Raw genomic sequence first — 27,408 nt, 5'->3', positions numbered from 1 at the left:
GCATCAGGAAATGAAGAGCATCTCCCATTCACAAAGCTAAAGAATGGACATTTTAACACAATTCTGGTTAGATGCCAGACAAACAGAAACAAAAAATAAACACAAGGTTTCTAAGGCAAACAAGCCCTGTCTGGTTAGCACATGGCTCGACACAGAAACAACTGTCCTCCCTGCCCTTCTAGGGGGAGCAGCTTCGGTGCCATCAGCTCTGCAGAAACCTCACTGTCTCAGAAAAGGGAAGAATGTGGCCAGCAAAGAACACATTTTCCAACAAGCTGAGCAAACATGGCTTTGACGTCAGGGAGGGAGTGTGTACACGAGTAACAAAGGAGACGTGCACACATGGGGGTTTTGTGGTACCTGGGCGGTTGCCCAGAGCACTAAATCCTGGAGTTGAGAATCCCTTTGAAGACCCTTTGCAACGCTTGGGAATTTCAAAGAATATCATCATAATTCAAAAACCCCCTCCAAATGTCATTTTACCTTGTTCTTCTGCCTCCCCATTGTGCTGGCTGTCCCCAGGGGCAGACTGCAGCCCAGTCATCGCCTGGGGGAGGGGGTGGGGTGAAGCAGATGTGCACATCTGGATCACCTGCTGCTAACCCATCAGGCCCCAGCTTCCCTGTGGCTTTGGCTTCCACAGGACATTTCTGGGGGGTGGCCTCCTCTCTGAGGAAACTGAATCTTGGAGAAGGAGGGTTTTAACTAGGGATTAAAACATTCTGTAATGTTCAGGCTGACCGGTAAACTATGCTCACCCTCTTTGAGGGATGGGATCTTCCTCATTTCCTTGTATGTGAATTAATGACTCTTGGATTGTAGTCCTTATAACATATTTAAGTGGAGAACACATAGTGAGTGGGGTGGGGGATGTTGGAAGAACTAAGGGTGTCTTTTGCATTTTCCTGTTATATGAGCAATTTCGGCAGAAGGCAGCTATGATTCTCACTTTAATTCTACCTTCCCTCTGTGGGTTTTCCACACAGTTCCTCTGAACACAGAGGGAAATCCAATATCTACATGGTGACTTTCAACCCTGTCCTGCCCTACTCAGTTCCCTGTTTTTAATCATTAAATTGTGAGTATACAATGACACTGCACATCTGTTTCTGGACTGGGAAGATCAGTAAGGACGGGGTGATTGAGAGCTACATTAGGTGAAGCAATTACAAAGAAATGTTAAAAAGTGGAAGTGTACCATTTCCCCTTTTTATCTAATACACCCAACATCTGGGAAAGGACTACGTGAAGTTCAGTTGATGAGGCAGAGTGGGGGTGGCGACTTTTGGTGATGCATTAAATTTGAGCAAAGGCATACTTTGCAATAACCTAGCTGTAAAGATTGCCTGTTGGGAGAGGTGTCTATGAGTGATGGCAAAACTCATTGGCATTTGATGGCTGTTTGCCACTATGTAACTTTGAATATGTGATTGTTTCTTTATGTTTTGTCTTTTAAAACAATCTGGCATTTTAAAGACAATTTGGCATTCCATTTTGGTGCTATTTTCCTATATGGGATTCTAGTCATCTACAAGGCTCTAGGTAATGTTTAAAAGCACCAGACTTATTGCCAACAAGTAGCTTAGGCACAAGCAGAACTGGCATATTAATATTAAACCCAATGGAAATGCAATTTTTAGTTTGAAGAATAAACATATGTTGGGAATTGCAAAAGTCAAAGTCCTCCAAGCAAGGTTAAGTTGCTCTTTAATACATTGAGTGTACATATTTAGTAGTCTGGGGATTTACAATCGGCGGGAGGACTATAACCTTCTCTTTTTCTGATTTGGTATGTGTAAATTTGTAGTGCAAGTGTTTCATTTCTCTAGACATTTGCATTTAATTTGCTGCTGATTTTAATGTGAAAAAATAAAAAAAATTTAAAAGGCAAGGAACTCATGCTCCAGAATGGAGGCATTATATCTCAAGGACTGCGCTCACATTTCCAGTTGCATGGTGAAGTGATGCTATAATCTCAGGGAAGTGTGTGCAAAACCCTGCTCTGGAGGTCCGAGATGGCAGCAGGGTAGGTGGATGTGGCACCCACCTCATCTCAGGACCAAACTGGAACTACCACTAAAATATAGAAATCAACCTGGATAACCAACGGAGACTAGCCAAAGAGCAGTCTTAGAACCAAGGATTTACAGAATCATCAAGACTGGTAGGAAGGGCAGAGATGTGAAAAGGGCTGACCCTGCTCAAATGGGTGGTGAGTGAGCTTTGGAGGGATATATCAGCTGTTGAGGGGGTTCCCCCTGAGAAGTATGGTGTCTAAACCCCAAGCCAGGCTCCCAGCCCAGAGCACCAGAGTTGAGAAGAGATTCCCACATAATTTCCAGCTCTGAAAATCAGTGGGGATTCTATCTGCCAGGGAGACACAGAGCCAACTGAAGACACAGGCACCCTCTTAAAGGGCCAATGAACAAAATTTTGTTGACAGCCACTCACGCTGAGCTCTGATGGAGGGAGGGTGAAGGGAACTAAAGTTGCTTGAGGGGAGATTGGAGTTTGTGGCTCTGGGGAAAGTGTTGAAGGGCCTGTGCAGAGTTCCTTTCCCACACTGTAGAGGCCATCTTTTTTGGGTGGAGCACTCCCCTTCATTTGGGATCAGCCTGGAAGAAAGCAATAGCCCCACCCTCTGGGCTTCCGGTTGCACCACCCTGCAGAGCCTGCACCCTGCTGAGAAGTCAGCTGCCTGGGACTGGGTATAGGAGTCCAGACAGACTCAGGGGGTGTCAGTGACTGAGTTACGTGGTTTTGGGGCAAGGGACACTCCCCCCACTTTCCTATGAACCTGACTGGCACCTTCCCCTCATGGGAGATTCACTAGGCCCACTCTTAGGGCTCCCAGTGGTCCCACACTCCGGACTCCTGGTGGCTGCATCCTGCTGAGGTCTGGGAGAGACTGAGTTGTGTGCCTCTGAGGTGGGGGCCACTCCCTCAGACTGACTGACACCTCCCCCTCACAGGAGATCAACTAACCCCATCCTCTTAACTCCCTGCAGCCTGCTCCACTGAGGTCTGGCTGCTGGCACAATCTGGGACATACTGAGTGTGTGGCTGTAGGACAGGGGTCATTTTTCCCCTTGCATGCCCAACTGGTGCAAAGCTCTCCCTTCACATGACCACATCTTAGTCTGTTTGGGCCTGATAACCTCTGCTGGTCTCACTCTGATGACTCCCAGAGACGCTGCCCCACCACAAAGGTGTGTAAGTATCCAGTGGGTGGCGGCTATTCTTGGTGTACCCTGGGACATTGACTGAGTGGCCTCAGGCCCAGCACTGGCACTGAACTTGAACCTGTATCAATCTGGTGAACACCACCTTCCCCTACCTGGTGACTCATTGAGAACCTATTACAAGCAACTCGAGTACTGCCAGAGGCTTTTTCAGTAACTGAGCCTAAAAGGCAGCCGACAGATGGAGGCAAGCAGAGAGATCTCAGGGTGGCTTGGAACATTTGCTGACCTGCCCCCAGGCCTGGTACTGGTAAAGCCTGGCCTTGGTGTGCAGCGTGGTCCTTCTTCGACATACCCAGACCCAGCAGAGGCAGCACAAACTGTGGATGACTTTCTAGCACCAATATCCCTGATGAACACAGATGCTAAAATCCTTAACAAAATATTAGCAAACTGGAGACAGCAATACATTAAAAAGGTCAGATGCCATGATGAAGTGGGATTTATTTTGGGGATGCAAGTTTGGTACAATATTTGCAAATTAATAAACTTGATACACCACAGAAACAAAATGGATAAAAAAATCACATAATTAGATCAATAGATGCAGAAAAAGCATTTGATAAAATCCAACACCCATTTATGATAAAAACTCAGCAAAAGTGGGAAAGGAGGAAGCATTCCTCAACATAATAAAGGCCATATAAGATAAATCCACAGCCAACATCACACTCAATGGGCAAAAACTACAAGCGTTTCCCTTAAGATCGGGAGTAAGAGAGTGATGTCCACTTTCACCACTCTTATTCAACATAGTACTGGAAGTTCTAGCCACAGCAATTAGAAAAGAAGAAGAAATAAAAGGTATGCAAATTGAAAAGGAATAAGTAAAACTGTCATTATTTGCATATTACATGATACTATATATAGAAAACCCTAAAGACTTCACCAAAAATCTACTGGAACTGATAAGTGAATTCTGTAAAGTAGCAAAATGCAAAATTAATATTCAGAAATCAGTAGCATTTTTATTCACCAATAATGAACTATCAGAAAGGGAAATGAAGAAAACAGTCTCATTTACAATTGCATAAAAGACACACATCTAGGAATAAATTTAACCAAAGATGTAAAAGACCTATACTTAGAAAATTATAAGGCATTGAAGAAGATACAAATAAGTGAAAGCATATACTGTGTTCATATATAGGAAGAATTAACATAATTAAAATGTCCTTACTACCCAAAGCAATCTATAGATTCAATGCAATTCTTATCAAGATGTCAATGGCATATTTCAAGAACTAGAAGAAATATTCCAAAAATTTATATGGAACCACAAAAGACCTAAATAGCCACAGCAATCTTGAGAAAGAAGAACAGAGTTGGAGAAATCATGCTACCTGATATCAAATCATACTACAAGGCCATAGTAACCAAAACAGCATGATAATGGCATAAAAACAGACATATAGATAAATGGAACAGAATAGAGAAACAAGAAATAACCCCACACCTTTATGGTCAATTAATATTTGACAAATGAGGCAAAAACATACAATATGATAAAGATAGTCTATTCAATAAATGGTGTTGGGAAAGTTGGACAGATATGTGCAAAAAATTAAAAAAGAACAACTTCTTACATTGTATACAGAATAACCTCAAATGGATTACATACTTAAATGTTAGACTCAAAACCATAAAAATTCTAGCAGAAAATATAGGCAGTAAAAATCTCAAACATTTCTCATAGCAATATTTTTTTCTGATATATCTCCTCAGACAAGGGAAACAAAAGAAAAAAGTAAACAAATGGGACTACATCAAACTCAAAAGTTTTTGCACAGCAAAGAAAACCATCAACAAAATTAAAAGACAACCCACTGAATGGAAGAACATATTTGCCAATGATACATATGATAAGGGGTTAATATCCAAAATTTTTAAAGAACTTATACAACTCAACACCAAAAAAACAAACAATACAATCTAAAAATGGGCAAAAGCCCTGAATAGACACTTCTCCAAAGAGGACATACAGATACCCAATAGACATATGAAGAGATGCTTAATATCATTAATCATCAGAGTAAAGCAAATTAAAATCACAGTGAGATATCACCTAATGCCAGTCAGAATGGCTATCCTAAATAATAAAAGCCTAATATGCTAAGTGTCCGGTCGTCTGGTTGGATATTCAACCAATCAAAGTGTAATATGCTAATGATATGCTAAGGCTAGTCAACCGCTTGCTATGACATGCACTGACCACCAGGGGGCAGACACTTCGACTGGTAGGTTAGCTTGCTGCTGGGTTCTGGCCAATCGGGACTGAGTGAGACAGGCTGGACATGCCCTGGAGCCTTCCCGCGGTCCCTCCCTGGCTGGCCAACCTCCCGTGTCCCTCCCCAGCCCCAATCATGCACCAGTGGGGTCCCTTGGTTTGGCTTGTGCCCTCTCGCAATCCAGGACCCCTCAGGGGATGTCAGAGAACCAGTTTCAGCTTGATCCCACTCAGCGCAGGAGCTGTCCCCCCTGGTGGTCAGTGGACTCTCACAGCCTGTCTCACTCTCCTGCCTCCATGGCAGCACTAAGGATGTCTGACTGCCCGCTTAGGGGAGCGGGCCTAAGCCGGCAGCTGAACATCCTCCGAGGGCTCCCAGACTGTGAGAGGGCGCAGGCCAAATTTTGTGCACTGGGCCTCTAGTCATAAATAAATCAACAAACAACAAGTGTTGGCGAAGATGTGAAGAAAAGAAGGGAACCTTCATGTACTATTTGTAGGAATGCAGATTGATGCAACCACTATGGAAAACAGTATGGAATTAACTAAAAAAATTAAAAATGGAACTGCCTTATGACCCAGCAATTGCACTTCTGTGGATAATCTGAAGAAACCCAAAACACTAATTTAAAAGAATATATGCACCCCTATATTCATTGCATCATTATTTACAATAGCCAAGATTTGGAAGCATTCCCAGTACTCATCAGTAGATGAGAGGATAAAGAAGCTGTGGTACTTTTACACAATGTAATACTACTCAGCTATAAAAAAGAAGGAAATCTTTCCCTTTGCAATAGCATGGATAAACCTGGAGAGTATTGTACTAAATGAAATAAACCAGTCAGAGAAAGACAAGTACCATATGATTTCACTTATGTGTGGAATCTAATGAACAAAATAAACTAACGAACAATGGAAACAGACTTGTAGATACAGAGAACCAACTGACAGCTGTCGGATGGGAGGCTGGTTGGGGGGCTGAGTGAAAAAGGTGAAGGAATTAAGCAAAAAATCCCCCACAACTCATAGATACAGACAATAGAGAGAAAGAGGGATGGGGAGGTAGAAGAGGGTGAAGGGGAGATAAATAGTGATGGAAGGAGACTTGATTTGCGGTGGTGAACACACAATACAATATACAAAAAGTATATTATAGAATTGTACACCTGAAACCTATATAATTTTGTTAACCAACTAGTGACTTGGTGCATGGATTCGTGCACATTGAGAGGAAATTAATTAGAAGGTGGCCAATGGGGCAGGACTGGGTGAGACAGGTCGGACACACCTGGAGCCAACCTCTCTTGGTCCCTCCTCGGCTGGCCACACCTGGGGTGGTGCCGTGACTCGAAGGGCATGTGCGGAGTGAGTGGGGCCCCTCCGGCAGGTGGGGTCCCACGGCCTAGCCTGTGGAGATGGGGCCAAAACCAGCTCTCTGACATCCCCCAAGGGTTCCCAGAGTGTGAGAGGGCACTCTGCAAAGTTGCTGTCTTACAGGGTGTGGAACACAAACACAAGTGTGCAGTAAACCAGATTCAGGGCCGACAGTGCCCCAGAAACAACATAACCTACGGCTGAAGGTGAAATTGCACGGCCCCACAAGGAATTGGGCTCCTGAGAACCATCGCTACCAAGTCACTGCAGCTCAACAGTTCCTGTGTTGAGTGTCTGCCCCCTGGTGGTCAGTGTGCATCATAGTGACCGGTCAGATGGTTGGACACTTAGCATATTAGCCTTTTATATATATAGATAGATGCCACCCCAATAAATTTAATAAACATTTAAAAAAATTTAGGTATGATTTTATTGATTTTAGAGAGAGAAGAAGGGAGAGGGATAGAGAGATAGAAACATAGATGAGAGAGAAACATTCATCAGCTGCTTCCTGCATGTCCCTACTGGGGATCAAGCCAACAACTTAGGCATGTGCTCTGATTGGGAATCAAACCAGTGACCTCTTAGTTCATGGGCTGATGCTCAATCACAGAGCCACACTGGCCAGGCTAGTAAGCATTTTTTAAAAACCCTACTCAGAACATCTATTTTTGACCATAAATTAAATATGTCCAAAGATTGAAAATTGTCAAAGAGCCCAATACTGCCTTATAAAATATTTTATTTTGATCTATATCTTATTTCATTACTTAAAAATACACTTTATCACTTCAACCTTAATTCTTATGTGATAAGAATGACAGCATGCAAAACGTTTCCTTGAGTCTCTTATTTGTTTTTTTTTGCAGGGTGTTTTCCTTAAAACTGTCTTTGTGGTGCTGGACAAATGGTTTACCCACTCAAGCTCCAGTTCCCTTATTAGCAAACTAGAGGCCCAGTGGGGTCCCTCAGCCTGGCCTGTGCCCACTAGCAATCCGGGACCCTTTGGGGGGTGTCAGAGAGCCGGTTTCAGCTCTATCCCCGCAGGCCAGGCCAAGGGACCCCACCAGTGCATGAATCCGTGCACCGGGCCTCTAGTATGCATATAAGATCTTTTGTTAATCTCTCTTTATCACTTCAACCTTAATTCTTATGTGATAAGAATGACAGCATGCAAAACGTTTCCTTGAGTCTCTTATTTGTTTTTTTTGCAGGGTGTTTTCCTGAAAAACAAAACAAACAAACAAACAAAAACTTGCCACTCTGAGGAACTTAAAATCAAAGAGGGAGAGAAAGCAAAAAATAATAAAAATAGCATAATGTTTCAGTGCATTTAAGTTCAGAGCAGTTCAGAGCGATTTACAGATTGCCTTGGGAAAATTTGGAAAGTCTATGGTTAGAGATTTGACTCTATAGGGAGATTAGGACTAGTCCCTTAGAGATGGATCTGGCAGCCACCCAAGAACGGAAATCATGGGGTTTGGGCATCTTCTCTTGTTTAAGGGAGCACCCACAGTGGAAATTGGGGATTAATTCCACCAGGCAGTGTGAGTGCCTGGGCTTTCGCTGGGTCTGCTCTGGCCCAGAAGGTGTCCCTCAGACATGCTATACACAAGACATCTTATCTTGGGGAGAGGATAAAAATAGAGAGGAAAAGGACACATTTTTGTTGTGGCTGTTTACAGAATCCAACTCTTTGGTCTTCAAAGGTCTTAGCCTCATAGAGTTGTAGGTTGTTGTTTTTCATTTATTCCCCCAAAGAATGTGGAGGGAGAAATATTACAAACACTCTCTTGCTTCGGCATTGTTTGATTTAAAAAAAAATTAATAAAAACAGCTCCAGCAGCTGGTCGAAACAATTATGCTCTTCACAAGAGCCTTTGCAGATGACACCAAATGTTAAGAAAATAATTCTTTCAATTAGTGTGTGGCCAGTGCACCTGTGAATGGGACGCATCCAAGGAAACATATCCTTGAATGTCAGTGAGAACAATTGAGGAATTCATCCACTTTGCCTTTTTCTACTGCCATATTCTCACAGATGTTAATCCTGGGGTGCAAATACCGAAAGGGCCACTTCCGTATAATCCCAGGAGCATGAGAAACATGAGTTCAGATCAGGAAAACTATTAATTGCCACTGTCTGAATCATTTCTCCTTGTTTTTAGGACTGCTTCTTTTTATGCTCTTTCCCAAACTATGACATATCATTCATTGGTCCCTGCATAGAGTTGGCTATCAGGCACACTGACAATTTAGGAAGCCTTTATTTTTCAAAAACCTTTGTTGAGCACTCTGTGTGCACAGTACTGTGCTTGGTGTTAGGATATAAACATTAGGGATATAAGCAGGACTCTTGATTTTAGCTATTAAGCTAACTTAGTATAATGCTGATCCCAACTGTCTTTGTGGTGCTGGACAAATGATTTGCCCACTCAGGCTCCCGTTCCCTCATTAGCAAACTAGAGGCCCAGTGGGGTCCCTCAGCCTGGCCTGTGCCCACTCGCAATCCGGGACCCTTTGGGGGGGTGTCGAAGAGCCAGTTTCAGCCCTATCCATGCAGACCAGGCCAAGGGACCCCACCAGTGCATGAATCCATGCACCGGGCCTCTAGTATGCATATAAGATCATTGTTAATCTCTTCCCGCCCTCCTCCCTTCCCTCTTCCCTCTGAGACTCATCAGTCTGTTCCATGTTTCCATGCCCATGGTTTCTATTAGCCAATGGGAAGGGTAGCGGTTGTACGCTAATTACCATGTTTCTCTTTTATTAGTGTAGATGAGGACACTTAGATAAATAAAATAATGATTATTATAAAAGTAATGTGTCCATCACTTACTGTGTACTGAGTTAAGTTACCAAGCACTTTCAGGCACTAAATCGTCCAGCAAACACTGTACTCTGACCACATGCCAGCAGTTTTTCCAGGAACTGGTCTGCAGACAATTCTCTGCTCCTATGGAGCTGCCACTTTAAGGGGGATGGGGAAAGTGTCTGTTAATAAGGAAACGGCAAACTAAGAAAATGTAAAACAATTATGAACACACAACCACAACCTTTTTATTTGGTGTCATGGCCCAGAAAGTTACCTGTCACGTTCCTACATCTTCCCGAGTTTAAATTAGTGAATTAAATTAGGGAATATGACAGTGACCTGAGGGATACTTTTATATGGGGACGTTGGAAGGGCCACTAGGAAATGACATTTAAACTTACTTTTAAGCGACAGCATACAAAGTACAGAGAGTCATCCAGGAAGATGAAACAGCTAAGATACAGGCCCCAAGGGCGTTTGAAACACTGGAGGAAAGCGAATGTGAGACAGAGTGGGCAAGGAGTCAAGTGGTGACCAGAGAGGCTGGCGTTAAGACCGGGGCCAGACCATAGAAGGCTGAGCCAAGGAAAGGCATCTGGATTTTATCCGAACCACTTTGGAAGCCATCATAGCTTTTTAAGCACAGGAGTGGTATGATATTACGTATGGGTATTAAATGTACTAATCTGGCCCAGCCAGCGTGGCTCAGTAGTTGAGCGCTGACCTATGAACCAGGTGGTCACAGTTCGATTCTGATCAGGGCACAAGCTTGGGTTGCTGGCTCAATCCCCAGTGTAGGGCACGCAGGAGGCAGGACAGAGTGGGCAAGGAGTCAAGTGGTGACCAGAGAGGCTGGCGTTAAGACCGGGGCCAGACCATAGAAGGCTGAGCCAAGGAAAGGCATCTGGATTTTATCCGAACCACTTTGGAAGCCATCATAGCTTTTTAAGCACAGGAGTGGTATGATATTACGTATGGGTATTAAATGTACTAATCTGGCCCAGCCAGCGTGGCTCAGTAGTTGAGCGCTGACCTATGAACCAGGTGGTCACAGTTCGATTCTGATCAGGGCACAAGCTTGGGTTGCTGGCTCAATCCCCAGTGTAGGGCACGCAGGAGGCAGCCAATTAATGGTTCTCTCTCATCACTGATGTTTCTATTTCTCTCTCCCTTCCTCTCTGAAATCAATAAAAATATATTTAAAAAATAAATGTACTAATCTATGTATAACACATACATTACAGGGGTCAAGAATGGAAGCAAGGAGGTCAGTTTCAGGCTATAACAGTGGTTAAGTGAGAGGTGGAGGTGGCTTGTACCAGGGTGGTTGCAACAGAGATGCAGAGATGTGAATATTTTTGAGAGTTGTTTTGGAAGTAGAGTCGAAAGGTTCTGGTGATGATGCATTAAATGTGGGGTGTGCAGAAAAGAGAGGGAGCAAGGATTATCCTTAGATTGGGAGTTTTGAGCAATTGGGTAGAAGTGGTTTTATTTACTCATGGACTGGTCAGGGGACTGGAAAAAATGTTCTGTTTTGGCTATAGTTAGAGTGTGTGGCACTTGCCTGTTCCTAAGTGGCCACCATGCTCTTTTGCAATTTGATCTTATTGTTTGCCCTTCAAGAAGTGCAGTGTAATGCCCTTTCTATGAGGCTTCCTTATGATGAGAAGATTGTGGAAGTGATGCATGACTTCCAAGGCTAGGTCAGTGAAAGCTTTGCAGAGCAAGGCCTACATCATGGAGAAAAGACCCAGCCTCCCTAGCTCCTAGGAGCAGAGATTGATTGGGGCTGCAGCTGACCTTTCCTTACCTGGGATTGACAGGGGTGGATGATCAGAGCAGCTTTCCCCCAATGAAACCCTGGGCTGGTTAGCTCCACTCAATCTTCCCTCCCTTGCTGTGTGTAGTCCTCTTCATGCCATTATGCTTTCTCCCTTATCGGTACATTGCACAATCTTCAGCCGAACCCCTGCAGGCACCCATCTTTTGCCACACTCACACCCAGTTACTACTCAACCTCTTAATTCCCCTAGCCAGCCCTGCCTCTGTCAAGCTCTCACCAGTAGCTCTGGCTCTGGGTCCTTAATTGTTAAGAACCTTTTCCATGTATGCATTCTACACACTTTCACCTTAATTAGGACCTCATTTTCCCTCTTGACATAATTTGCCTCCATCTCAAGCACAGAGCATGCCTTCTTGAGCACCCAGAACTTGGGGCTAAAAGGAGGGTCTGGGAAGGATCCAGCCTCTTCTGCTGGGCCCCTGTCCTGACCACGCTCCCTTCATCCTCCACCAGCCTTCATGTGCGGCCAAGCCAGTTCCCTCGTCTCCTTGGCACTCTACCTCATGCCTGTCAGATCACTCCATATTTTTTGGGGGGGGGGAAGGGTGTCTCTCTCACAATTTCTTCTGCAACCAATATATTTCCCTCTTTCTAGGCAATTTCACTTAAAATTACTTTATGTTAGCATTTCTTTTTTAGTGCTGTAGTGAGTGGAAACATGGCAGTGAATAAGACTGCATCATTCTTGCCCTCATGAAGCTTATAATCAACCTCAATGTTAACATTCATATCGATTTCACGACCAAACAACTTGCTCAAAGCCACTTGACAGGAGATAAAGAAAGTATTTGGTTATAAAAAACGATTTGTTTTTCCCCACTAAATTTTGGCAATTATTCCAATACACATATTTGGAACATGTGTACACTTACATAGAGACCATATACTCTGAGCTTCTATAGTCCTTTGATCATCTTGCTATTTATGGTGTTTTTCTTACTATGCCAACATTTCATGTATGCATCTACTCCTAAAGTACACTTGAGGACAAGAACTGTGTGTCACTCACCTTCTTTCCCTTCACCTAAGAAGACTGATATCTCCTGCTGATCAATACAATACATCATTTTATGGATTATTAATTGCAAAATTGTACATTTACAAATGGAAGGCATGGTCATTATCAATGTTGTGCTGTTTCTTTGATAATAGGAAGTCCTTTTGTTAACTGTTTTGCCACTGGAGTCCGATCTTTCTCTCTTATGAATGAAAGCAGATAACGCTGGGCTAAGTAGCTAAGGGCTGTTTCCAATACTCTAGAAAGTTAGAGTCAGCTCCAAATAACGCTGGCTGCTAATGCCTACTATTTGAGCAAGGGAAGTATAATAGACCTAAAAACTTTGGGCAAATTCATGTTTTAAGGTCATGGCATATTTACTGACTTCATTTTATTTATTCCCACTGAAGAAGGACACACTCAGGTTGTACTGAAGTGCCTCGTGGGTCAGGCATGGTCTTCAAGTGGGAAGCTCCTTTCTGAGCTCCTTCTTACAGTCAGGGGTGAACTCTGCCCTTTCTGTCTGGGAAAGCCCCACAGGCATCGGATGGAAAGGCATCAGGGGTGTGGTCCCCCTGTGGAGGATGCATGTTTTGCACATGCCTCGTCCATGTTAGAGAGGAACAAAGGCATGCAGGAGTGTGTCTGAGGCCTGACGCACCTCCCAGGGGAGGACTGTTCTTACACCTGTCTCCACTTACCTGTCAGAGCTGGTGCTTATTCCAGGTTATTCCACTGGCTGCGCCAGGGGGCTGACCAGGAGGCCTGAGATCAGTGCACTGAGAAAAGCATTTGGTGCATCTAAGTGTTTGCATGTGTTCCTGTGTGTTGCCGATGAGTGCTCTGTATCATTGCCAGAGCATCCGGCAAAACACAAACATCTCCATGGAAAACTGTATCTCATCTTTGAAGTTTTCTTCATTGTCCACACAGCCTATGTGGGAGCTCACTAATTCTTCACATCTGAAGTTTGGGCAGTGTCCTGGGGTCTTCTCGTTACGAATCCCACACTGGAAATGTCATTATTAACTGAAGACAGATTATACCACCCGAACACCACCATGTGTCTCTCATTTAGCCTCTCACCATAGCATCAAGATTAGAATGAATGGCCCGGTTCCTTGAAGCTGCCATGGAGAGCACCAGACCCTGCCCCGCTGGGGGAGAGAGGATCATCCTTGCCTGTGGAACAGAGCATGAAATGAACGACAAGCAGTTTTCAACAGGAGTAGGTCACCTCTTTCAGACTAAATCACAAAGCTTCAATCAAGGACCTTGATGACAAGTGAAATTAAATAAAACATGAGTGATGAAACACTGTAATATGTTTACGGTGAGCTAGTCCAGACAGCTGATAATTAACTGTTGCCCAAACAGCAACTTGGCAGTAGAGGGCTGTAACCAAGACACGAAGCAGTAGTTAATTGAAAGGACTAGTAAAGATCTTTGCCTCTTTTGAAGAAGCATGTGTTCTTCAATGGGGAAATGATACAGGGAAATCATGGACCCTTCAAGGGCTTGGGCTGCCTGTGGGTCTGGACTCTGCAGCCTTGTTGGTTTGTAGCTTGCACATTCCTATCTGCCGTGGTAATGCTGTTTACGCCGTGCGGTCCCAGAGCAAATGTTTCTGTGTTTTTTCCCGGGCTACCACCCACAGAACCTACAAAATCTGAAAACAAATAAATGCAGATGCGCACAATTTAAATAAGTTAAAAAACATGTTTTTAGTATCGGCCTAGAATTTTACACTTAAAATAGTTTTGGTTTGATTCCTCTTCAGCCCCCTATTTTTTGCTGAATTGGAAGCAACCCTGCAGAGAGGAAAGACAGTATTTAGAAAAGAAAACAAATTCCTCATATGAACTTAAAACGCACATGTAAAAGGAAACCGAGAAATGAAAAGGAGGCCTTGAAGATTCCCTGACTGCTTCCAGTCTGTTTCCTTATCTGTGAAATGAAGACTAGACCAGATGACCCTATGGCTCCCTCTGCCCTCCTGCTTTGTGAACTATTATTGGAAGAGAATTCAAAGGAGGTGTGGAAACTAAGTCCAAACACGTGTGATTAGATGTGATTCAGAAATAGAAGAAATGACCATGCAATATAATCCTTAATCCAGATTTCTCCTGTGGTTCCAGTGGTTCCTGTGGTGTGTGCATGGAGGTGGCCTAGCCAGACACAGAGGGCCAGAATTCAGTTGATCAGACTTTTCACTTGATGACACACTAATAAGTATTGGGCTGTGTATGCTGCCCTCTTATATTATTTTCTGTCTTCTCCCATGCCCCTCCCACCTCATATATTTGTGCATGTCCTTGCAATCTAACTTCCATTGATTTCTATAAAATATGTATCCTAAAAAACATATAGTATTATTATGTTTTTTAAAAAATTTACATGAATAATTCTGCAAATACCATTCTGTTTTACTTCTTTCACTTAAGTTTTATATATAATATATATATGAATATATATATACTCACATATTCACTTACATTATATATATGTATATTTGCACCTCACCTTAAGGCAACTCTACAGTCTGCATCAGTGGTATTGAGAACAATACCTGCCCCTGGGGGTTGTCTTCAAGCTGTTGGCTTCTGGGAGTTGCAGATTTCACAATGTGGTGCTCCTTCACTTTTGTCTGTAGATCAGTTCTCCAGTGGAAAAGCAATAATTTCCTAAAATCTATACAAATGTGAAGAAAAGCACTATATTCTTTATTGTTGTTATTTTACATAATGCTAAATAAAAATAGTAAAAGAAAAAGTATATATTACTGCTTCTGATCACTATTTAGCATTCTGTCAATTAAACATATGCTCCATTTCATTTGTTTATTTCCTTATTGATGGAGCTTTTAGTTGCCTTGATTTTCTTTCATCCATAACCTTGCAAAGAACATCTGTATACAGATGTGGGTTTCTGCATGAAAGTTACCACAGGAAATGTACTCAGGAATAGAATTGCTGGGTCTTAGGATATGTACATATTCAAGTGCACTTACTGCTATGAGACTGTTCACCAAAAGTAGCTCAGACATCCACCAGCAGTCTGTGATGGTTCCTATTTCCACACACCTTTGTATTACTTGACTTTCTAACTCTCCATCATTTTATGGGAGTAAATGGTATTTTATTGTTTGAATTTGTATCTCTCTGATCACTCTTGAGGTTGAGTGTCTATTATATACGTGGCAGATATAATGCTGTGTCCCACTACACAATTATCTTTTTTAGAATCATGGAAAGGCTACATTTTACAGTTTTTATCACACATAATTTTATGTTCACATGAATGAGTCCTGACCAATTGAATGGGAGCGTGATTAATATTAACATTTATTATTTTCTGGGCAATTCTCAAACTGGTTATTGCAGTTGTATTGTCCTCACTTTGACCTTTTCTCTTTCCCTTACACAACTGGGAGGAGTGTGTTTGAGGCAGCAGGAATCCACTCTCATTCTTGACTTGAAGAATGTACTATTAGCAAACATCACCATCATTCTAACCCAGAGGTTGAGGAATCTGACAATATAACAACATGGTGCCTCATAAATTCCCAGTCAAACTTGACATGTGAGATGTATGGGGAAATGTCTTATTTGTGAAGGTTTCTTCCAGCTCAGGATGTCTTCATGGAATTGCACTAAGATTCAGAGAGGAACTGGTAGTGAACGTCTGCTTTCAGGAAAGGGCTGTACTGTGTGCGAATTTCAAGTTGTCGCTACTGTGTAATCAGATGAGTGGCTTTCAGCCTTCCTAAAAAGCCAATAAGTAGAAGGAAACTGGGTTGGGCATTAATAAAAATATTATATTTACAATGCTCTACCTTAGAGTACTCTTCAGAGACAGTATCTTTGTTCTACTAAGAATCAAGATATTAGGAGCAGGGATGTATATGGTCACATGCAATAAATTGTCCAGCATATTTGTGGGTGTGTAGACTGAAAAGTGTCTAAATAAGTTTCACTATATTAAGAAATATAATTTTATGTACTTCTGATAGGGAGCACATAAATATTATCTTATGTATTTAAAATAACACAATCCATTTTATTTATATATTTGGAACACTTCATAATCATTATCCAATATCAGGCACATTTCGTTGCTCTCACAATTTATAATGCAACAGATAGCCCTTGATTGCCCTGTTGTGCACAGCTGCCAATTACTGCTTTGTCCTTGTAGGATTTGCAGTGTCCTCAGTCCTAAGCTGGGCATCAACAGAAGCACTGGAATGAATTAATAGAATATTTTTAAAGATTTAAAAATATGTAAAAGCATAATTTCAGTTCTTTCCAAGAGAATTTCCACCCCATCCTGACTCACACCCTTATTAAGAGAGTAAAAAAAAAGTCGAACTCTTAATCTTCAGATTTTTTTCAATTCCTCAAATGTTTATTTACATGATTAGATGAATTCATTTGTTTACATAGTAGTCTCCAAAGTTGGGTGTACAATGCCAGTGAGTTGAAAAAATAATCCATTGGAATGAAGAAAGAAAATGTTAGGATTTTTACTCACCTATTTTTTAATATAAAAATGAAGAAAGAAATTAAGTATTGCTAGTATTTAGTTCATATTGACATTGCCTCCTTGCTCAGTCTGCCACCTGAGCAGGCTTTCCTGAGGAAAGAGGGTGTCCAGTTTTACTATAAAGTTGGGACCAAACTAATTTTCACAAACTGGACAAGTGGCTTTAAAATATTCTTTTTAAGATAATTGATAATATGGAGATAACACTAACAATGCAAGCACTATCAGAAGTGACCCTGACCCCATGCTTCGTGCCTCATACCAGTCCTTCATCAGTCTTAGAAGGGAAAGCAAAGAACTAATTAATCAGATCTGACAGGAGGGTAACAGAATCTAAAATTACTGAAAAGACTATTTGAAATGTGGATGTATAGGCATTCATATTAATGATGATCCTCACCAAGAGCATATATTGGACCTTGAGATATTAGCTTAGAGTATGAAGCCATCATGATTAACAAGATATTTTAATATTTTAAGTATTATTTTCTTCATTATATATTAAGTCTTACTATATGTCTCATCTATCTATTTATCTGTCATTTATTTCTCACACACATGAATATATGCATATGTTTTATAAACAAACAAATTAATATTTATATGTGAAGCTTGTGCTCAAAAATTGTTTAAGGATGTCTGATCCAAAATGCTAAGAGGCCACTTGGCTGGAGGAGAGTGTGAATGGGCACAAGCCTTGGTTATGCTTCTCAGTTCACCCAGGTTAACCTTCTCCCCAAACCTTTTTGTTTTTATGACTCCCATCTATTGATGATGAGCTAGTCTTATCAAGAGATTAATATCTGGATCCTCTACAACATTCCTACAGAGTGTTCCTGACTAAAGCAGGTGCAGCTTCCTTTAAAAAGGACTTAAAATTGTTTTTGTTTGTTTGTTTTACCCTATGCAGTTCTGTCCTTGTTTACCTATGCCGCCATCTTGGTCTCTCTCCTGATTTCCTGGAGTCTAACTATTGAAGATCCAGTACTATCTCTAGCAAATAGTACTATCCTTTGGAGTCTAACTATTTAAGATCCAGCACTATTTGGCCAGGTAGAAGGAGGCAAGGTGCCCCAGCCTTGTTAGGTGGAGGTGATTAAGAACTGTGGGAGTGAGGGGCTTCAGCCATGTGACCTGAGCCACAAGTTAACTTTGTTGATCTTCGTTGATGAAAGACCAGAACCACATGCTTCAGAAACAAGAACAATGGCCAAGATCTGTCTCGCTCCAGCAAAAACAAGAGGAGATCCTTGATTAAAACACAGAGTGACACACGTGCATTGGAATAAATCCCAAGTGTTCCATCAGACATTGCCCAGGTCACCCAGGATGTGGTGTCCATGGGGTAACTATGGTAGGTTGAGTAAAACTTGAAGAAAGAAGTGAGAGTAGGGTTAACCAGAGGCCAGGAGACAAGAGGCTGGAGCCCAAGAAGAGAACAATAAGATAGTGGTTATCTAGGCTCTTATAATTTTTCTAATAGCACAAAATTATTTTTATTGTTACCATCAGAGGCCTCATTTTTTCACTCTGCCTTGGTCTTAATTGGCCATTGAGGAGCAAGACTCTAAGACCTATGTAAGTCCTTGATTGGTGATTTTGTGGCTGGATCCTGACCCCTGCCTTCCTTTGCCATTGTCATCTATCCATTGTCCCACCTATCTGGCCAGGCATCAGTGCTGCACTGTATGAAACCTAGATGGCACTTGGGGACAAGCTGGCACTTAAACAATAGAAAAGAATATTTAAAACTTTCATTCTGTGACTTAAAGAAAATCAGTAAGGCTTCCCCCCCAGGATTTCTGAGAATATCTAAAAGATTCCTGTTTTCATGCTCACTCATAACTCAGCTCCTGGTTCTACTGAATCAATTCAGGTTAGGGGGTTTTCACCATTCTATTATGCACTGTTTCCTCAAATATGGAAGCCAAACCTTTTGTTTTCTTTTTCCTATCACACACATCCCCTTTATATGTCTTTGTGTGCATAACAGATTGTACAGGAAGTTTGGACAAATGGAAGGATTTATACTAAAGCAATACAGGCCAACTTAACATTGAATAATACGTTACTTGTTCCCAAAATCCTTTAGCCTCCCCACCAGTGGGATCTTCCCATTGACTCTGCCACCTCACTGAGCACTTCAGTCTGCTTTCTAGCTTCTCTCTCTTTGATTCCTCTCAGAAATAACCAAATTTCTCTTATTTTTGATTGATATTAATTTGGCTCTCATTAGCATGTTTATCTCACCTTCAAATTTAGTTCCTTTTAAATGTCCAAACTTTGTAGAAGCTTTTCAGAACTGCTAACAAGGATCTAATTAGAAATCTTAAGTCAAAGAGCCACCTTCATTTCAGACTGTCACTTAGGTGTGGAGATGGGTTAAGATTTCTCAAGTTTTAATGATGCATCAAAATTCTGTATCTACATTTGTGTGAAATAAAATACACTTACTAAGCCAAGGCTATTTCTGTGCAAGAGGACTGGGTGTGGGAGTGCCAATGAATCACTGCTGCATTCCTCCAACTAGAAAAGCAGCTCAAAGTGCATGATGGGTGGCAGCATCATTTTAAACACCATCTTAAACATCATCTGTCACAAGTTCTTATTCAAAAGGCAGTATATCCTTAGAGGAAAACTGCAGAGTTATGCAAACACGCTCAAAGATGTGTGCAATGGGAAAATTTTATTCATACCCAAATGTTGTATTTCACTATTTCTGAGATATAAACTTTTTACCTTTGAACTGGAATGAGTCTTATAACCACACTTGATCAGGTAGTGATTGCAAAATAATTGCTCAGCCTGTGCATCTTCAAACTTGATCATAGTTGTTTATGTCACTGTCCTTTCCTGGAGTTACGTATGCAGGTGATGCTTAAAAAGATTGAATTTAATTGCTTTTTCAAATGTCTTCAGAAAGATTATCCCATGTTTTGACATTGAAATTTTATTATGCACATAGAAAGACACAGAAAAATGAGGTGTAATAAAATCTATATCTAAAGTGAGCCTCAAAATATTTCTCAGAAATATGTAAATATCAAGCAACAAGGAAATACTGTGCCAGCTTAATTGGTGGCATTTTTTCTTCTTAATAAAACATAAAATAATGGTTTATCTTAAAGTTAATGAAATATAGCAGTAATCTTTCATATAGGTCTTTTCACTCATCTTTTAGATGAAAGAAGTGAGGTAACAAAAATGTATACCAATTTTCAGAGAAATTGGCTAGAAGTTCTTAGAAACTTTGATGGAAAAAATGACACCCTATACCATTATTTTTTCTTTCAGATTAAAGTATTAGGTTCTATAATATCTTATAAAAAGGCTTTCTTTTACCAGATAGCGGTTTGTGTTTTAACACTTCCCTCCTCCAGAACCCCCGTCATGGTGTGTCAGTCTTATGGATATAAGCGATATAATAAGAAAAATATGCATAAGGAAAAATTAAGTTTAAACTAATTTCTTCCTTTGGGCACCATAAGGATACCAAAATGTGTAAGACATGGCCCTGTCCTCAAGGAGTTTATGGCTTCACAGAGGGAAAACTGGAACTGTACACAAATCTGAAATTACTTCTTGTAAAGGGCTTGGAGAGTAGCCCAACAGAGACAAAAGGACATTGGCAGATAAGGATCGTACGATACGTTGTATCGTATAGTACTATACCTATAGGGTGACAATGTAGACAGATTTCTGGTTTAGTCTGGAATGTAGTAAGATATAAGTTTTTCTTCATGACTGGCTATTCTTCATTGAAATTGGCTAGAAGTTCTTAGAAACTTTGATGGAAAAAATGACACCCTATACCATTATTTTTTCTTTCAGATTAAAGTATTAGGTTCTATAATATCTTATAAAAAGGCTTTCTTTTTACCAGATAGTGGTTTAACTCTTCCCTCCTCCAGAACCCCCGTCATGGTGTGTCAGTCTTATGGATATAAGCGATATAATAAGAAAAATATGCATAAGGAAAAATTAAGTTTAAACTAATTTCTTCCTTTGGGCACCATAAGGATACCAAAATGTATAAGACATGGCCCTGTCCTCAAGGAGTTTGTGGCTTAACAGAAGGAAAACTGGAACTGTACACAAATCTGAAATTACTGCTTGTAAAGGGCTTGGAGAGTAGCCCAATAGAAACAAAAGGACATTGGCGGATAAGGATCGTACTATACATTGTATAGTATAGTACTATACCTATAGGGTGACAATGTAGACAGATTTCTGGTTTAGTCTGGAATGTAGTAAGATATAAGTTTTTCTTCATGACTGGCTATTCTTCATTGAAATGCAACTTGGAAATAGAAGAACGTGGACTAAGGATTTCATGAGGATTCTAAGCTGGTGAGGAAGCGTTTCCTGGCAGGTAACTGCCACACGTAAGATTGTGTGAGATGGTGGGGAGGTCTGCCTCTCAGAGTCCGCTCAATCAGTAATGTAACAATGGAAAAATGCACAATACACCCATTTTCACATAATACCTGTGTATTTAATATTAGCAGTTCATTTATGGGTCTCAATCTTATCAATTACAAAAATTGGATCAGGAGACAAGTTTAGATATTTTTAACTTCTATGCATTTTCTTAACTATCAGGTAGTATTATAATATCATTTTTATACTTTTTAAAATTGTGAACATTTAAGTAATATGTGCTTGGGAAACATCATCTCCATTTTCTCTCTAGATGGACTGAGAGAGTCTGAGCTGAGGCGAACCCAAGCTAATCATTACTGGAAAAGGATTACAGTTGCCTCCAACTGAGATGAAATTATCTCCCTGTCACTTTTCACAAAGGAAAAGAGAGAATTACCTTCTGCCTCTCTATAATATACTTATTTTTTTAAAGCAATGGAAGAGAGTTGCTAGGATAAAACCTTTTACTGTGTTTATGCTATTCAATTTTATGTAGAGCAGGAAGGAAGGAAGAAGTCTTAGAAGCAGAGAGAGAAGATTGGACCAGAGCATAACAATAAAACACCACCACTACAAAAGATCAAGATAGATAAATAAGTACACCAAAGTCTAACAAACATCCAAACAAATTACAATAAGGTATTTTTATACTTTTTAAAATCCTTACTTGAGGATATGTGGTTATTGATTTTAGAGAGAGAAGAAAGAAGAGAGAAACATCAATGTGAGGAACATGGATAGGTTGCCTCCCATATGTGCCCAGACCGTGGATCAAATCTACAACCTTTTTAGTGTACTGGATGATGCTCCAACCAACTGAGCCAGTCAACTGGGGTACAATAGGGATGTTTTAAAATAAGAAAGGAAGATAGAATAAATAAGAAAAAGCATTCATAAGACAAAAATGTTTATAAGATGTGTTTTTAATGAAAACAAAAATTGCAGAAATACCTCCCTTTTCAGAAATATCAATAATCACTGAGAGATGACCACAAGGGAGGGTAAAAATGCAGGAATGTCTCAGATTTACTTGGCACTTGGCTCAATTCTCTAAAGCAGAAATAGATTGCTGGTACTATTTTCATGAGGAACCTGAACATTGTGGGTTTGTTCTCTGGGAAAGCCTGCTGCCTATTCCAGCAGCCAAGAAGTTGAACTTTCAACTGGCTTGTAGCGAATTATTCTGCTTGTGTCCCCTTTACACACACTGGGATGTAATTACTGGGCCCACCCAGGACTAGGTAAGTCCTTATGGTTTGCCTCTATTGCCTTTATTCTAACAAGGCAGGGACCAGCCAGCCCAGCGAGGCAGGGTTTGTCACCACCCACAGAACGTGGACATCCCAACTTTTGTGCAGCCTCACCCAGCTGTACCCCTCATTGTCAAACAAGAAGCCTCTGAAATCCACATTCTGAAATCTCCAAGAAGCCCTGAACAGTGTGGGTGGGAGATTTTGAAGAGCTGAGAAGGTCGGATTGGGAGGTGGGAGTTGGTGTGACCTGACCTAGCATGCTGAGTTACTAGAAGCTAAGTCTGGGAGCTGAAAGCTGTGATGAAATGGTGCTGAACCATCTATCTCTGGGAGCAGATTTCTTGGATCTCATTTTGTAATGCCCAATGCACATCTCCACATCTTTTTGGAGCCTGTTATGAATGGAATGTCTGTGTCCCTCCCAAGTGCGTGGGTTGAAGTCCTAACCCCTAAGGTGGTTCTATGTGAAGACAGGGCTTTTAGGAGGTAATTATGGTTGAACGAGGTCATAAGGCTGGGGTTCTAATCAAATGGGACCAATAGCCTTAGGAAGAGGAAGAGAGACCTCTCTTCCTGAGGACGAGGGAGGGGTGCTGTCTATAGCCAGGAGGAGAACCTGCATCAGAAGCTGACACCCTCAGCTTAGGCTTCCAGGCTCTGGAACTGTGAGAGGATAACTTTCTGTTTAAACTACCCAACCTGTGGTGTTTTGTTAATGGTAACCTGGTCAGACTAAGACAGAGCCAGACCTACCTAGGTCCAAATTTAGTCCTGAAACAGGCTAGCTGGGTGACAATAGCCAACATGCTTCCCCTCTCTGATTTTCAGCTTTTTCATCTGCAAAGTGAGAGTAATAGTAACCCTTTATAGAAATGTGAGGATTTAACAAACTGACCCACTTATAGTGACTGATACATAGTAAGTGATCGATAGTCAACAATTACCATTGTCACTTAGTATTTGAATATGCTACAAAAGTCTTTTTCCCCCTCTAAAAAAATCTGATATCATAAATTAATTACTATTTTTTAAAAGTTTAATAGAATCCTGCTTTGGCAAGTAAAATTAAATCTTTTATTTTAATACAATGTTGTTTAGGCAAACATCAAAAGCCCAGAAAAAGGAAAAAGACTTCATGTATTTTAAAGAGACTGTGTTTACTGACTTGCTGACTTATTCACTGGATAAGCACTTAATAAGGTTTGAGGAGATAGGAAAGGATAATGGTAACCATGTAGTCTCTGCCTTATACTCATGAAACTTCTGCTAGAGGTTTTGGGAGATAAAAAAAGGATAATGGTAAGTTTGTAGTCTCTGACTTATACCTATGAAACTTCTAAAGTAAATGCAAATTTAAATGCCAACAGGAAAGGTACTGACACACTTATTAATGAGGCCCAGCAGAGAAGGAGCTCAGGGAAGGCTGGAGTTCTAGGAGTTGCCTTCCAGCAGGGGTGAGGCAGGAGCTGGAGGTCTTGAGAGTGAGCAGGGGGAGTAGCACAGGATACAGGGACCCTGGCCTAGGAGCACCAGCTGCTTAGGCCTGGTGCAGGATGTATAGCGGGGGCACGGTGTAGTTGAGGTGTTTTAAGATACATATCTGGTTCTTAGTTCAAGATAAACTGGAGAAGTTGAGGAGATAGAAAATGTTTGTGTGCTATTTACTAGTAACTGCACTAGAACCCTTTTCCCCATCTGCGCGCGGAAGAAGTAATAGACATTCAGAGGACCCTGGAAGAAATGAGAAGCAGGATGCCATTCCTGGTGTGAAGGGGGAAGGGTGGCAGTGGGTGCCAGGAGAGCCTTCAGCAGACTGCACAGGGCTTGGTGCTCCATTGGAGGTCGAAAGTAAAGATCCTGGGAAAGGTGGCACCACTGAAAAAAACAGAGAAGTGAAAAAGAACTGGTTTGGGAAGGAAAGTTGACGAATTCCACTTGGTCCTGTAGAATCTGCATTATTGGAAAGAACCAAGAAGTCCTTTGAGCTAATAAGTAATTGTATTGCTTGCAAAAGGCAATTTCTCACATTCCTTTTCAATATTTCTTTCTGTCTTTACTTTTTCTGTCTTGTTTTTTTCTCAAGTTTTCATGACCTTGATTTTATGATTTATAAAGCCTATAAAAACAAGTGGACCTATTTTTATATTTTTCTTAACACACGTATCTTTCCATATTTAAGTTATTAGCAGCAGAAGCCGTTTTAGTTTTCAAAGACACAAAACCATTCCTCCAGAAAAAAATTTAAACTTCATTGTTAAATAAATCTGAATAGTTTTCTCTCCAGTCATTACTCTATAAAATGGTCCTATTATAAATAGGCTTAGATTTAGTTTTAAGCATGTAAACATTGTGTTTGTCAAACATGTTATCCTCCAATTAATTTTTCAATGATCAATGTCACCTTTTCTTATATGTATTATTGTCCCTTATATTAAAAATCATTGCTAATATGTACATGATGCCCTGCAAAATCTTGTATTGTTAACTTAGACACTCAGACCACGGTCAGAAAATCTGAATCATTTTAGAAATCACATACAATTAATTGCATATAGGTGAAAGGTTAAGATGGAGAAGCAATTAAATGCATCGATTTAGAATTTGGCATTAGAAAAAAGTGGGGAATTGAGAAGCAAATTTGTTAAGAAAGAATAATATGAAATAAATGTGGCACAGTATTCCCATGTCATTCTATTGGGAGAAAATCAGCCAGTTTAGTTTTCCAATCTATGATTTAAAAATAGTGGCCACAGTCATGTCGAAGGAGGGAAGAAATAGTTCCCTCACATGGTCATTCTATTTTTGCATTTCAGGTCAGTTCTGTTCTTTGTGAGTTGTGCCATTTCATTTATGATATTTCCCATTTGTCTGTTTCTGTGGATTTTCCCAATCACCCCTCCAGCATTTGTATATTTTATTCCCGTCCCCCAGCTGTATGTAACAGCACCCTTCCTTCAAGTAACTACGCTCTTCCTTCATGCCATCTGATCCCACTGATTTCATCTAGTGCTCATATCCCCCAGTGTCCCCACTCTTTAGTGTGAGTCAGCCTCTCTAACTCCGGATTACTGTCTAATTTGATATGGTTAGTTCTGAAGATACTAGGTAATATTAGACCCATCTCCAGCCCTACGGAATTGCATTTAATATCTCTCCCCTGTTTTCTACCATGCCAAAAATCAAGGTATAATAAAGACGAATAAATCATTTTTCCAACTGTAATAAGATCATTGTATTTTAATTATTGAGCCAGAAGAATCTTTCTGCAGAACAGATGTTGAACCTAGGTCATTTGGGAGAACACCAGGCAAATGCACCTATATTGAATGTCCGAAAAATGAGCTGTGAGAGAAGAGCCTTTTACAGAATTTGAAGCAGAGATCTTGTAATTAAAAGGTAACAATACAATTGTTTGTATAATTTAACTATTTATTCATTAATATTGAAGAGTGACATACTTTTCAGACTGAAAAAAATGAATGAGAATTAGCTAATTTATTTCTAATGGAAGTTCTTTCTGTGCCATTACTGTCCTCAGAAATCAATATTTGATTCATAGGTGTATGCAGTTACACAGGGGCTCATTTCCAACTCTGAATTTCTCAGCCAAGTCTACGGCCATACCACCCTGAACGCGCCCGATCTTGTTTGAATTACTCAGTCATGGAGCTGGGTAAGTAACTGTGATTATGAAATAAAGAAAACCTTTCTGCCCAATAGTGTACGTAAGATAAATATTTATGAATGTTTAAGGCTATGCACACCCAAAGTCATTTTTATTATTGTACTCTGATTAATAAAACAAAGTGCTAAAAGTACACATTAACCCAATTCATTCAAAATCAAAAGCCCAGAAAAATTATTTGTTTATATATCTAGATTTTTTTGTACATAATTTAGCAAGTAACTTTACCTTGACGCTACTGTGGTGATTTTATAGTTGTTTCATAGTTGATAAACATTTTACTGATGTTCAAAATGTAATCTTAACATATGTTTATTATACTTGAAATATGTCCAAATGAAATTCAGAAAGCAATCCCATTCTTCCTTAACTATTTGTACAGTGTCTCTGGAATAAACTTTAGAATGTTTTAGGAAAATTGAAACATTTCACACATATAGGACTGATTCGGGATAGTTTTATATAGGAAGCATATGTACATGACATATATGACTTGTATGTATCAAATGGGCATTAGAAATGGAACTTTCTGATTAACATCCCCAGGATTGGAAATAAGCAAAGCATTTCTCCTTCTATGAACACATTCTTCAATGTCTCCCACAGTCTTTTCCCCCTTTTCTCCACCCCACACCAAGTACAGTGGGGCCTTGACTTACGAGTTTAATTCATTCCGAGACCGAGCTCGTTAAGGAGCTCGTTAAGGAGTTCGTTAACTCAAATTACTCTATCAACTCAATGCAAAAAATCGGCCTAGATTCAGCTGGTATCTCAAAAAACTCCTTAGTCGGGACACTCGTAAGCCAAGGCCCCACTGTAATTCTAAATGCATGCTCGCGCGCACACACACACACACACCCTTCACTGCTGTGTTGAAAGGGTAATAAAACAAAGGGGTCATGTTGAAACAGGATGAAAAAGGAGGAGATAAAAAGTTTAAAAAGGGCTAAAATTATATGATAGAAAAAGCATCGAAGAAGGAAAATACAGATAGTAATAAGA

The sequence above is a fragment of the Myotis brandtii genome, unplaced genomic scaffold (genome assembly GCF_000412655.1).
Source record: "Myotis brandtii unplaced genomic scaffold, ASM41265v1 scaffold31, whole genome shotgun sequence".
Taxonomy (NCBI): Eukaryota; Metazoa; Chordata; class Mammalia; order Chiroptera; family Vespertilionidae; genus Myotis; species Myotis brandtii.
Note: the sequence above shows the minus strand (reverse complement) of the source record.